Here is an 11,883-nt window from a genome sequence, read left to right as displayed (position 1 = left end):
CCATGACACGGGCAATTTTGAGGTCAGCTGAGCAGAAGCAAGCTGCAAGTTCCAAAGAAAGCCAAGTTGTGTGAGCAAAATGCTTACAAAGATTCTCGAGTTCGCACATTGCATTGAGATTGCCCCAGAAGCCTTCCGGGAAGGCAGTGGCCAGCTGGGCAGTCTACTTGGTGATTGGGAAATGATGATGAAAGGCTGGCCAGTGTGTTAGGCGGGCTCCAAGTGAACACGTTATCGGTTGATTACACGGTCAGACGGTTTAAAAATGTACCATGTTGTGTTCTTCCTGTTCTTCACCAGCCGCGGGTGGAAAGATGTGGGTGAAATGAGAAGCAGCCTGAATGCATCCCTAAAAGATGCCAGGTGAGGTTTGTGGTGTGAATTCCCACCCCCGATTCTGGGTTGCTAAATTTTAGCAGGCATAAGGGGTAGAGCTTGTTACCCTCCATATTCGTGAGTTTTCTTTCTGGGATAAACTAGGAAATAGTAGAGAATGTGTAAGAAATCTCTCCAGATGTATTTCTAGAGCAAAGAGGTTTGAAACAAGAGATCTTGAACCACTGACTAACCTCTGATAACTTCTGAGGTTAACCCACCCATCCAGTGAAGATGCAGCCTGGCACCTGGTCTTTGGCTAGCTGTGCCTGAGGCTGCATCTAGAAAGGGCTAGTTAAGAATGCACTCCCTCGGTTGTCTGTGTTTTATTCTAGATCAGTTATGGCTTGTATGCGCTCCAGAGTGTGGGGTCTGGAACGAGGCTGCCTGGGTGTGAGTTCTGGCCTTGGGGAAGTCAGCTAACCTCTCTGTGTTTTGTTTCATCATATGTAAAGCAGGGATATTAAAGCTACTGCATCATGTGGCCATGAAGATGGGGTGCTTTGAAGATGTAAAGTGCTTTGTACAGTGCCAGGCACAGGGAGTGCTCCTAGGGACACGTTATTATCATTACTGTTATGATAATGCTTCAGACAGTGCCCATCAGTCAGCAATGTCAGAGGGCTGTGTTGGGTGACTCCAGCTTCTCCTTTGGGAAATAAACCCGAAAGGGAGCTGGCAAAACCAGGAAGAGAAATGGGTGACCCTGTTTGTGAGAAAATGTCACTAGTCCTTCTGAGCCCTTTTGCTCCATCTGTAAAACTGAAGGCATCTAATTCAATCAGGTGGTTGACCTTTTAAAAATTTCTTTCTCTCTCTTTTATCCTTCATTCCTTCTTTCCTTCCTTCCTGCCATTTTTTAAGTTTCTATTTTGACATTTTAAAAATTTGTTTCTCTCTTCCTTTCTCTTTCTCTTTTTCTTTTTAGAGTCAAGATCTCACTCTGTCACCCAGCACCCAGGCTGAAGTACAGTGGTGCAATTATAGCTCACAGCAGCCTGAAACTCCAAGGCTCAAGCAATCCTCCTGAGTAGCTGGGACTACAGGAGTGCACCTTCATGCCCAGCTACTTTTTTTTATTTTTTGTAGAGATGGGGTCTCACTATGTTGCCCAGGCTGGTCTTGAACTCCTTACTTCAAACAATCCTCCCACCTCAGCTTCCCAAAGTACTGGGTCATTGAGTTTTTGAAAGGGGCAGGAATTAACCAAGGACTCTTCCTACCCACAATGTGTTCTTCAAGCAAATTTCTGGGGTCTTTCCTAGACCTAGGTGTCCATCACTGGCATCCTCTTCTGACTTCAGAGTTGAGCTCTGCCAGTCCTTCGGAGTGCTGGTGCTTCTCTTGTTCGGGGCCCTCAGAAGCAACCTTGAGACAAGGATTCCAGCACAAATATTTATTTGGGAGGTGATCCCCAGGAAACAGCAGTAGGGAGTGGACAAGTGAGGACACGACCCAGGAAAGGGGAGGAGCCAGTGTAAGGGGGATGTCCTCAGGTCAGCGTGAAGCATTAGGAAATCACACAGCACAGACCTCAGAATTATCCCACCCAAGGAGAGGGAGCTGGAGTATTTATACACCAGCTCTCACCTGACATTGGTTCAAGACTGCTCTGGGTATAGGGATGCCCTGGCACTCCAGGGGCTTTAGATAGCCCTCAGCCAGTGGGATTCAGGTGCCGGGTTTGGATGTGGTGAGGGCGAGGGCAGTACCTGACAGCATCTGCATCTGCTATAAGACCTTTCAAGAAAACGGTTCTGCCGTTCCAGGGCACCTTGACTTCCTCCTTTGTTTTGATTCATTTGGTGTTTGCATCCCGGCGTGTAATGGTTCTGCCTTTGTGTGTTCTACTTGTTTTACTGGGTGTGTCTTGTGCCCTGTGTGCATACTAAGTTCTTTGAAGGCAGAAGTGTGGTTTTTGCTATGCTCAGATAACAACACAAACTATAAACATAGGTGTGTTTATGTGTTTATATGTTTCCTCTATCCCCTAGGGCCACTACAGAATATTCCAGAATGGTCATCTCTGCCTCCCTCCTCTTCCTCAAGGAATGTCTTTTCAGCTAATGAGGAGGCAGACGTATGACATAACAAAGGAATGAGGTGGCTGAAGAAAGAGTGACTCAGAGTGGAGTTTTGGAAGCAAGTGTAGCCCTCGTGCAGTATGCAGGTGTGAAGGACAAAGTGGATGCGGAAAGGTCTCCTGTTGGGGATGGTGTGCCCAGATCCCTTTGTGGTTTTGGAGAAATGTAAGGAAAGGATATGAGAAACTCTAAAATTGCTTTTGGTTTTATTTTTAATTCAGGGAGTACATGTGCAGGCTTATTGCATGGGTATATTGTGTGATGCTGAGGTTTAGAATACGAAGGTCCTGCAGCCCAGACAAGTGAACACAGCACCCAGTACCTAGTTTTTCAGCTCATGACCCCTCCCTCCTCTCTCTAGCAGTCCCGGTGTCTATTGCTGCCATCTTTATGTCCATGCATATTCAATATTTAGCTCGCAGTTATAACTGAGAATATGCAGTATTTGATTTTCTGTTCCCTTATTAATTCACTTAGTATAATGGCCTCCAGCTGCATCCATGTTGCTGCAAAGGACATGATTACGTTCATTTTTTACAGCTGCATGGTATTCCATGGTGTATATGTACCTCATTTTCTTTATCCAATCCGCCACTGATGGGCACCTATGTTGATTCCATGTCTTGGTTATTGTGAATAAAACTGCCATGAACATGTGAATGCACGTGTCTTTTTGGCAGAACTATTTTTATGCCTTTGGGTATATCCCCAATAATAGGATTGCTGGGTCAAATGGTGGTTCAGTTTTAAGTTCTTTGAGAAATCTCCAAACTCCTTTCCAGAGTGGCTGGACTAATTTGCATTCCCACCAACAATGTGTAAGTGTTCCCTGTTCTCCACACCCTCACCAGCATCTGTTATTTCTTGGCTTTTTAATAATAGCCATTCTGACTGGTATGAGATGGTATCTCATTGTGGTTTTGATTTGATCTCTCTGATAATGAGTGATGTGGAGCATTTTTTCACATGTTCGTTGGCTGCTTGAAAGTTTTCTTTTGAGAAGTGCCTGTTTATATCTTTTGCCCATTTTTAATTGGATTATTTGTTCTTTACACTGTGTATCTTTGAATTGCAACAGTTTTTGGAAATTGAACCTCATAGACTCTGGGCTTATTGGGGTTACAGCGGTATTTCCCAGAAAGCAGAAATACATATGCCACGGGTACCCAGCAAGATTACTAAAGGAATTGATGGCTATGAACTTTTAGAGCTGGAATATACTTCACAAACCCTCTAGTCTAGGAATCTCAAAATCAAATGTTTCTGTAAAATTGCCAGATAAAACAGGATGCCCAGTTATATTTTAATTTCAGATTAAAAATTAAGACTTTTAAAATATAAGTATGTTCCAAATACTACACAACACATACTTACACTAAATTTACTAAATCTGGCAACACAGCTTTAGGGCATGTGCCAGTCATAGAACTTAAAAGAATGAAATGCAGGGCCAGACATGGGGGCTTATGCCTATAATCCCAGCACTTTGGGGCAAGGTGGGTGGATCATGTGAAGTCAGGAGTCTGAGACCAGCCTGGCCAACCATGGCCGACATGGTGAAAATTCATCTCTGCTAAAAATACAAAAATCAGCCAGACGTGGTGGCAGGCACCTGTAATCCTGCTACTTGGGAGGCCGAGGCAGGAGAACTGCTTGAACCTGGGAGGTGGAGGTTGCAGTGAGCCGAGATCACACCACTGCACTCCAGCCTGGGTGACAGAGGGAGACTCCATCTCAATAAATAAATAATAAATAAATAAAATGCATCATTGGACAACAGAGAGTGGTAGGAAGTGGAAAAGTTTTTAAATTGGTGAGCACATGCCCTAAGTGGGCAAAAACCCATCTTCTGAACCACAGCCATATTTTAAGTAAAGAATGTGAAGTGCAGAGAGAAGAAGCAATGAGCCAAAGAACCTCTGTGCAGCCCAGGCAGAGGGGAAGCTGCTTTCGGGATTCCTCACCTCAGCCTCAGTCCCTCCCACTGCATCACTGTGGGAAGCCGTGTGTGCATCAAAATATGCACCCTCAGATGCCATCCCTCCCACCTTCAAAAGGGCAGGTGATGAATGACTCTTCAGGGTAATTGCAATTTCATGGATCAGGAGGTGTAGCCAGTTCACATTTTTTCCCCCAAGAAAATGAAGCCATCACCAGACTCTGAGCCACAGAGGGACTGCCTTGGTCTCTGGTGGCATCCAGGGGTGCCCCTCCTTCTCTCCCTGATGCAGCCAGCTGTATGATTTTTCTCCTATTTTTTGTCATGTGAGGTGCTCTTGATAAAGGCATTACAATAGTAATGTTATGTGATGTGGTCCAGCTTCTTGGGGAAGTCATCCCCCGTTTTGGTGCCTCAGTTTCCTCATCTGCAAGATGAGAGAGTTGGACAGACGATCCCTAAGGTCCCTCTGATCTGTAATGGGTGTGACCAGATGCCTGGTCTGTAATGAGGGTGACTGGGGAGCTCCTGATTTATGCCTTTTGCTCAGCAGGGACCTCGACAATGTCCCCCATTACTCTCCAAAGCGTCCACATTTGCATGAAAAATCATGCACCCCTCAAGCCGTGGTGTGCTGGAGTCTCCTTATACCTACTCCTCAGGACTGATTGTTCCCCGGGCTCCACACACAAAACTGGTCACAGTGAGAGCATTTACACCACGGCCATCAGCAGGCCCCACAGATCACAGCCTCCCCTGCAGAGCTGTTGTTCAGCATCCATCAGCACCTCGCCCACTCTGGCTCTAATGATTGACTGCTTCGCATGCACGTCTGGGCCAACTGCCAGGTTGTCAGTGAGCAAACATTTGATAACAAAGTCCACTAAAAAGAAATATTTTGGTGACAATCCAGTTGGCACAGTAAGCATTTTGGTTATTCCAGTGACTGAAGCATGAGAATTCCACTCAGCCCGATGTCTGTCCTGGTGCTCGTGGTTACAGTGAGGATGAAAGCAAGGCCCACTGATTTGGAGAGTGTTTTTCTGTTTCACCAGTCGGTGTCCTTGAATTGCCCCAGATATTGGGAAACACAATGTCTTGGCCATAGCAGAGGCTCCTGGCACTCTGGGGGAAAGAAGAGCCTGGAGTTGCTTATTCCTACATCCCCTACTGACCCACTGACTAGCGGGGTGACCATCTTTCTTGATCTCAAATGCTCACTTGAAAAAAGAGCTGTTAAAATACAACCTGTGCCCATGTGTGAATAGGCTGAAGATGAGTTCTTCCCTTCCCATGTCTAGGCCTTTGGACAGCAAGCCTTCTCTCCTAGGGATCTTTTTCCACCCCCATGCTCAGGAACATGTACAAATGTTCCCTCATCTTCCTCATCCATTTCAGAAGGTGTACCTGAAATATGCTGTACATGTGCCCGGGAGCCACAGCCACAAGCAGGGACATCTTCTCAACCTCAGGACTTCTGCGTGGCATCATCAGGGATCCAGAGACCCAGGGAGTCTGGATGGCAAAGGTCACATGGAGGTGAGTGACCAACCAGGGCAGAAATGAAGGCTCCTGTCTCCCAGGAAGAATGTAATCCAGGTGGCCTAGTCACTTGGAAAAGTAGAGGCCCTTAGAGGTGATAGAGCCAACCCAACTCATTTTACAGATGGGTAAACTGAGGCTGGGGGGGCGGGGCACCCACAGAAGCAGTTCTACATGGTTGTCAGGAGTAAGAAGCCCTCAGTAGGACTCAGTTCTCCCTGAAACTTGCCACTGCCAAGATACCTAGACTTAGACAAAGTATCTAACCTCTTGGCTCTCAGTTTGCTCATGTACAAAATGGGGAGAACACGAGTTTGCACATCTTGGGGAGGGTTGAGAATTAAGTGAGACACGTTGCCTGTAAATGGACAGCATGGTGACCATGCAGCTGGGGCTGGCCCACGGCAATTTGCTCATGGAGAGTTTGATGCTATTAATGCCTTTTTTTTTCTTTTACTTTTTCTTTTTTCTGTGGCTATAGTTAGTTGCCTTCTCAATGTCTATTATCTCCCTAGATTCCTAATAGGAATCTGAACCTTTCAGTCCTGTGGTCTGTGTGGGCTCAGGAGCAGTTTGAGACAACCACATGCTCTGTCTTCCTTGATACTGTTAAGGATTTAAGAATGAGGTTGCTACATAAGTTAGGGAAATCAGAGCAGATCTCAGGACTTCCACTAGATGTGATGGGAAGACCTCCCTCTTCTGCTGTTGGCAAACGCGAAACATGGAACCCCAGGTACCGTCAGGAGCTACCTGACAACCACATGGGAAATCATTCTGAAGGCGAAGCTGCCACAGAGAGGGAGAGACACGACCCTGGTGACAACATCAACCTCAGGAACAAACTAGCCTGAAGCCCTCCCTATCTCTGGACTTTCAGGTACATGGTCAGGTAAACCCCCTTTAGTGTTTAAGCCAATTTAGATATATTCTCCTTGCACCCTAACTATTGATGTGATTTCCCTAGGTCACACAGTGCCAGAGCTCAGCATCTTCAGCTTCTCAGTAAATGAGACAGCGTATGAGAAGCAGCAATGCACAGCATCTAACATGTATCAGTGATACATGAAAATTAACTCTTCTCCCTTCCTCCCTCTCCTATTGCAGTCAAAGCAATTTCACCTACACCATCAAGTTAGATTTCTGGATTGCTCATGAAGAAATATGCCGGTTAGTCTGGATAGTTTGGAGCTTCTTCAAATCAATGCATGCCTCAGGAAATATGACTGATAGCAGATGCGGCACACAAACCCATTTGGAGTGGAGAGAGGCACTCGAATACTAGCTGCAGGGCTGAGTTTAAAACTGAGAACTGGTTATGTTTAGTCAAGACTTTGTGAGTTACTTTTCCATGATTCCACTTGCTGCTTGGGATTCACACAAGCAAGGACAGAGAACCCGGTGGAAAGGCATGTGGTTAGGCTGGAAGGCAAATCTCTCCCCGACAGTGTGATTCAGGGACCCAGGTGCCCCTGCTCGGTGGAGCTCCTCATCCCCAGCTGGATTTCATAACCCACACTCTGGGGGCCACAGGGAGCGCAGGAGGTTCATAAACAGGGATGGAAAAGACAGACACCTTCATTTTCACTCCCCTCTAACTAACATAGAGCTTTGGTTCTGTTATGAATGCCAGAAACAGATGCCAGTAGTATTAGCAGTACCCATGAACTTTCTGGCCGTGGAAATCAGATATTTTCTCATCACACGTCAGCTGTGGATATCATGAAACTCTGTCTACTGTCATTTGAAATTGCAGTGGCTGTCACATTCCTGTTTTTGAATGCGCTGGTGAAGTGCACGCATGTTTATATGTTGTCGCATATGTTTGTATATTTCAGTGTCATAGATTTTGTTTCTGCTCCTACATAGTTCACAGATCTAAAAGCATTGTTCTGATAGTTTCAGAGACTTCATCAGATGTGGAAGGGTCCAGGGCCCAATAAAATTAATACGCCATACCCTGGGGGCTTGTTCTGTGCATCTGCCAGTGAAAGGGGAAGGAGTGGGCAAGGACACCTCCATGACACAAGCCTTGGCTGAGATGTGACATGCACCATCCTCACTCAAACCTCCTCCAAGTGCCTGTCACCAGGAGGACACAGGGGCCACTCCATGTCTCAATGGCATGGACAGGAGTGGGTCAGGATGGGGGCGGGACAGTGGGAGGCCCCTGTCACCAGTGCTAAGAGCCAGAGCCAGGATTGTTACAAGATTCAAAAGAGACCACCCATGCAATGCCCTTCCCTGGGCCTAAACATATCTATTTTATTATTATCATTATTACTGTGTAATTGTTATGCCCCAGAATATCTGTTTCCCCCTGGGTTTCCCCCACAGACTATGAACTACTTGAAGCAAAGGGCTGTGTCTGATTCATCTCATTATTTCCAGCACTTGTCCCAGTATTTGTGAGATTCCACTGGGAACAAAGGGAATTGTGACAATTGACTAATGATGACATACAGCTGTTTTTCTGACACTCCTGCCTCCAGGAAAGCAAGGCAAAAGGCCCGTGTCACTGTCCTCAGGCAGTGGGACACATTCTTAAACGACTGAGCCACATCCACGCCTCTGCCCTCAAGTAAGGTGTGCCTGCTTCAGCCTACTTGTTGAAAATCAATTGCACATGAACCCTCACGTGTACACGTGTGCACACACAGACGCATGCACATACATACACACATGCACACACCAGCCAGACACTGCCTCTTTCCTTCTCTGACTCCCACCCTGCCTCCAAGAGGAATATTTATGATTTTTAATAAACTGTGACCACGGCTAATTAGGCTCCTTGCCCATGCCCCCAAGGCCACTAAGGGGCTGTGACGGTCGGCATTTCCTATCTCTGAGTGCAGCGAGGCTGCACGTGCCACACCGATGAACTCACGGGGTAGCGGGCTCCTTCCCTGCCGCCTGGGAGAGAGTTCGTCTTTCAAACCAGATTAAAAGAAAACAAGAGCTGGGCCCATCCCAGTTCCACGAGCCCGGAATTATGCACTTCACCGAAGTAGGAATGTGGCCCATTCATTACTGTTTGTCATCAATTAATGACTCTGTGAAAAAAGGCCCCCAGGGTGTGTGCTGACCACCCCTCCCCCAGAGGGCAGTGGGAGGGACTGCCGTGTGCTATGGAACTGGTTTAACTCCCCTAGCATGGAGAGGGGTCTCCTGCCTGTGTGTCTTGGAGCTGCATTTTGGGAGGGGACCAGGGAGGCCCCCAAAGGGCATGAGCATCTGGGGAGAGAAAATCTGCTGTGGTTCATTTCCTGAACCCAGCGGGCAGCAGCATAGAGTGGCCTGGCTCACCCAGGGGACCAGGCCAGTGCGTTACGTGCAATTTAGTGGCAGGTCTCAGTCACTCCAGGGCAGTGTCTGAACCGTCCTTGCTCATTAACTCCAAGGACTGACGTGGCCAGCGGGGAGGAGAGGACTGGAGGGTCAGCAGTCAGCCTATTCCCTTGCAGTGGCTGAAGGAACCCCATCCTCCAGAGACATTCCCAGGCCTGATGCTTATCTGTGTGGGAGGGAGGGAGCCGAGGCTGACAGTGAAACCATGATCTCATTCCCGCTGTAGTGCTGGTGTGCCTGGAGCCAGGCTGCTGGGCTGAGGGCCGTGGCCCCGGGCACAGCCAAGGGACCAGGGCAGTGGCTTTGCAAGCTGTGTGTGTCTCCACTTCCTCCCCTTGGAACAGAGATGACCATGGTGGATCCCTGGCTCCCAGGGTTGCTGGAAGCGTCAGATGCACGCGTTGGTGCACACGCTTAGGACTAGCACAGGCTCTAGAAGGAATGTAAGGTCTCACTGTTTGTATCAGAGACGTGCTTGCAAAACCGTCTGTGCCAGGGAGATTAGGGGTGAAAATGAGATGTGAAAATCCTGATGATATCAGTAATCATCCCAGCATGTAGGAGGCACTACCTACGGACCAGGCCCTGAGCTGAGCGGGTCACAGGTACCTCTGCGTTGAATCCCCTCCACCCCCGCCACATTGCCGAGCACGCGTTAGCTCTTCCATCTCACAAGGGCAGGAGCTGAGAGGATGGGAGGTCAGTAAGGGACAAGGCTGGAATTCAAACGCACTGCCAACCGTCCCGCAGCACGTCCTTTACCCCCCTTTTGGAAAACACTTGACTGAAGAATAAGTGTGATGGATTTTGTGAAGTGGGCACACCTGGGCTGCCATCACACGCCTGCATCACCAGCTCAGGAGCTGCTCCCTAACCCACACTTCAGAACTTGGCCATCCCGTGCCCCCACCCAGTCATCACCCTCACCAGGAGACCACTGCCCTGACAGCTCTCAGACCTGGTGCCGGCTGCTTCAGAGCCATCAGTACTGGGGTCTGGCCTCTTCCCCTCAACGCCACGTCTGCGAGCCCTGGGCGGCCGCCATTACTACTTTTTCACTGTGAACAGCAGCAATTCTCAGAGTATTTTGGTCTCCACACGTTTTTGCTTTCTTAAGTAGCACTGGGGACTCTAAACGTCTTTTATTTAAATATTCTGTCGTGGTAGGCCTGAAACTACTTACCTAAATATAAAACAAAACTGAGAGATTTAAAAAAATATCTATGAGTTCATTTGAAAGAATAAACTCATTACATATTAATATAAATAACATGTTTCTTGTAAGTGGCATTCTTTTTTTCAAAAAGTGTAGTAAGGAGAGGGGTGTCATGTCACACTTAACAAAGGAGAAAGGGACACTCCCGGTCCTCCTTCATCAGGTTTCTGGGCGGACACACGTCACACAGCCCCTGGAAAACTCCACACGCTCATGTGAGGAGAGCGAAGAGGCTAATAACACCTTAGCCATATCACGAAACTTGTTTTGGCTTCTCAGATCCTCTCCAAGATTCTCAGGGGTTGCCGGAGTCGCCTGCCCTCACCTGGGCACCTGGGCTGGGTTCAGATGTGCTGCGCACAGCACCCATCATGTGAATATGCTGCCACTGGCTTCTCTGTTCTCACGCTGACGAGCCTCTGGGTTGTTTCTAGGCTTCGATGGTTATGAATGAACTTGCACTAACATTCTTGCATACGTCTTCTGGCGCACATATGCACACAGACATGTATTTCTGTTGGGAACATGCCTAGGAGTGTAGTGATTGCATCACAAGGCAGCTATACGTTAGGTTTAGTACAACCGATCTTACCATACCGTTTTCCAAAGTACTTGCCCCAATGCTCCCGCACCAAAATACAAGTTTTCTAGTTCATCTTCCTCCTCTTCTGTTAAGTAACTCATTTTAACATAGCTACAGTCAAGGTGAGAGAGGAAGGAAACCTAGAAAACAGACACGTTTTGTTTTGTTTTGTTTTGTTTTGTTTGTGGTGGAGTCTCCCTCTATTGCCCAGGCTGGAGAACAGTGGTGCAATCTCGGCTCACTACAACTTCTGCCTCCTGGGTTCAAGCAATTCTCCTGCCTCAGCCTCCGAGTAGCTGGAATTACAGGAGCTCGTCATCACGCCTGCCTAGTTTTTTTGTATTTTTAGTAGAGACAGGGTTTCACCATATTGGCCAGGCTGGTCTTGAACTCCTGACCTTGTGATCCGCCTGCCTTGGCCTCCCAAAGTGCTGGGATTACAAGCACAAGCACCTGGAGTAAGTCCAGGGCTCCCAAGGCCCATAAACCGGGAGCACTGACGTCTGAGGGCAGGACAAGAGATACGTCCCAGACTGGGAGAGAGAATGAACTTGCCCTTTCTCTGCCTTTTGGTTTTATCCAGGCCCTCAGTGGATTGAATGGCGCCCACCCACATTGGGGAAGAGTGTTCTTTTTACTTGGTCTACTGATTCTGATGCCAATCTCTTCCAGAAACACCCTCACAGACACACCCAGAAATCGTGTAATCCCAGCTACGTGGGCACTTCTTAGCCCAGTCAAGTTGACACGAAATTAACCATCACAAGCCCACCCCTCATCAACCTGGCCCCATCAC

At 47.8% G+C, this 11,883-nt stretch overlaps 1 long non-coding RNA gene across 4 annotated transcripts; it reads left to right on the top strand.

Annotated features, from left to right (window-relative positions):
* The first annotated feature begins 254 nt into the window (after window positions 1-254).
* On the top strand, window positions 255-7,899 carry LOC105726577 (uncharacterized). Of its 4 annotated transcripts, none has more exons than XR_002478619.2 (4): window positions 255-363; window positions 2,370-2,624; window positions 5,797-5,937; window positions 6,422-7,899. It is a non-coding gene; the product is annotated as an uncharacterized LOC105726577 (long non-coding RNA). The 4 variants fall into 4 exon arrangements; XR_010340003.1 differs by having other exon boundaries at window positions 5,797-6,820; window positions 6,908-7,899; XR_010340004.1 differs by having other exon boundaries at window positions 2,370-2,545; window positions 5,797-7,899.
* The last annotated feature ends 3,984 nt before the right edge of the window (window positions 7,900-11,883 follow it).

Source organism: Aotus nancymaae, unplaced genomic scaffold (genome assembly GCF_030222135.1).
Source record: "Aotus nancymaae isolate 86718 unplaced genomic scaffold, 86718_ANA_hifiasm-v0.15.2.pri h1tg000095l, whole genome shotgun sequence".
NCBI lineage: Eukaryota > Metazoa > Chordata > Mammalia > Primates > Aotidae > Aotus > Aotus nancymaae.
Note: the sequence above shows the minus strand (reverse complement) of the source record. Positions and strands in the feature narration are given on the sequence as shown.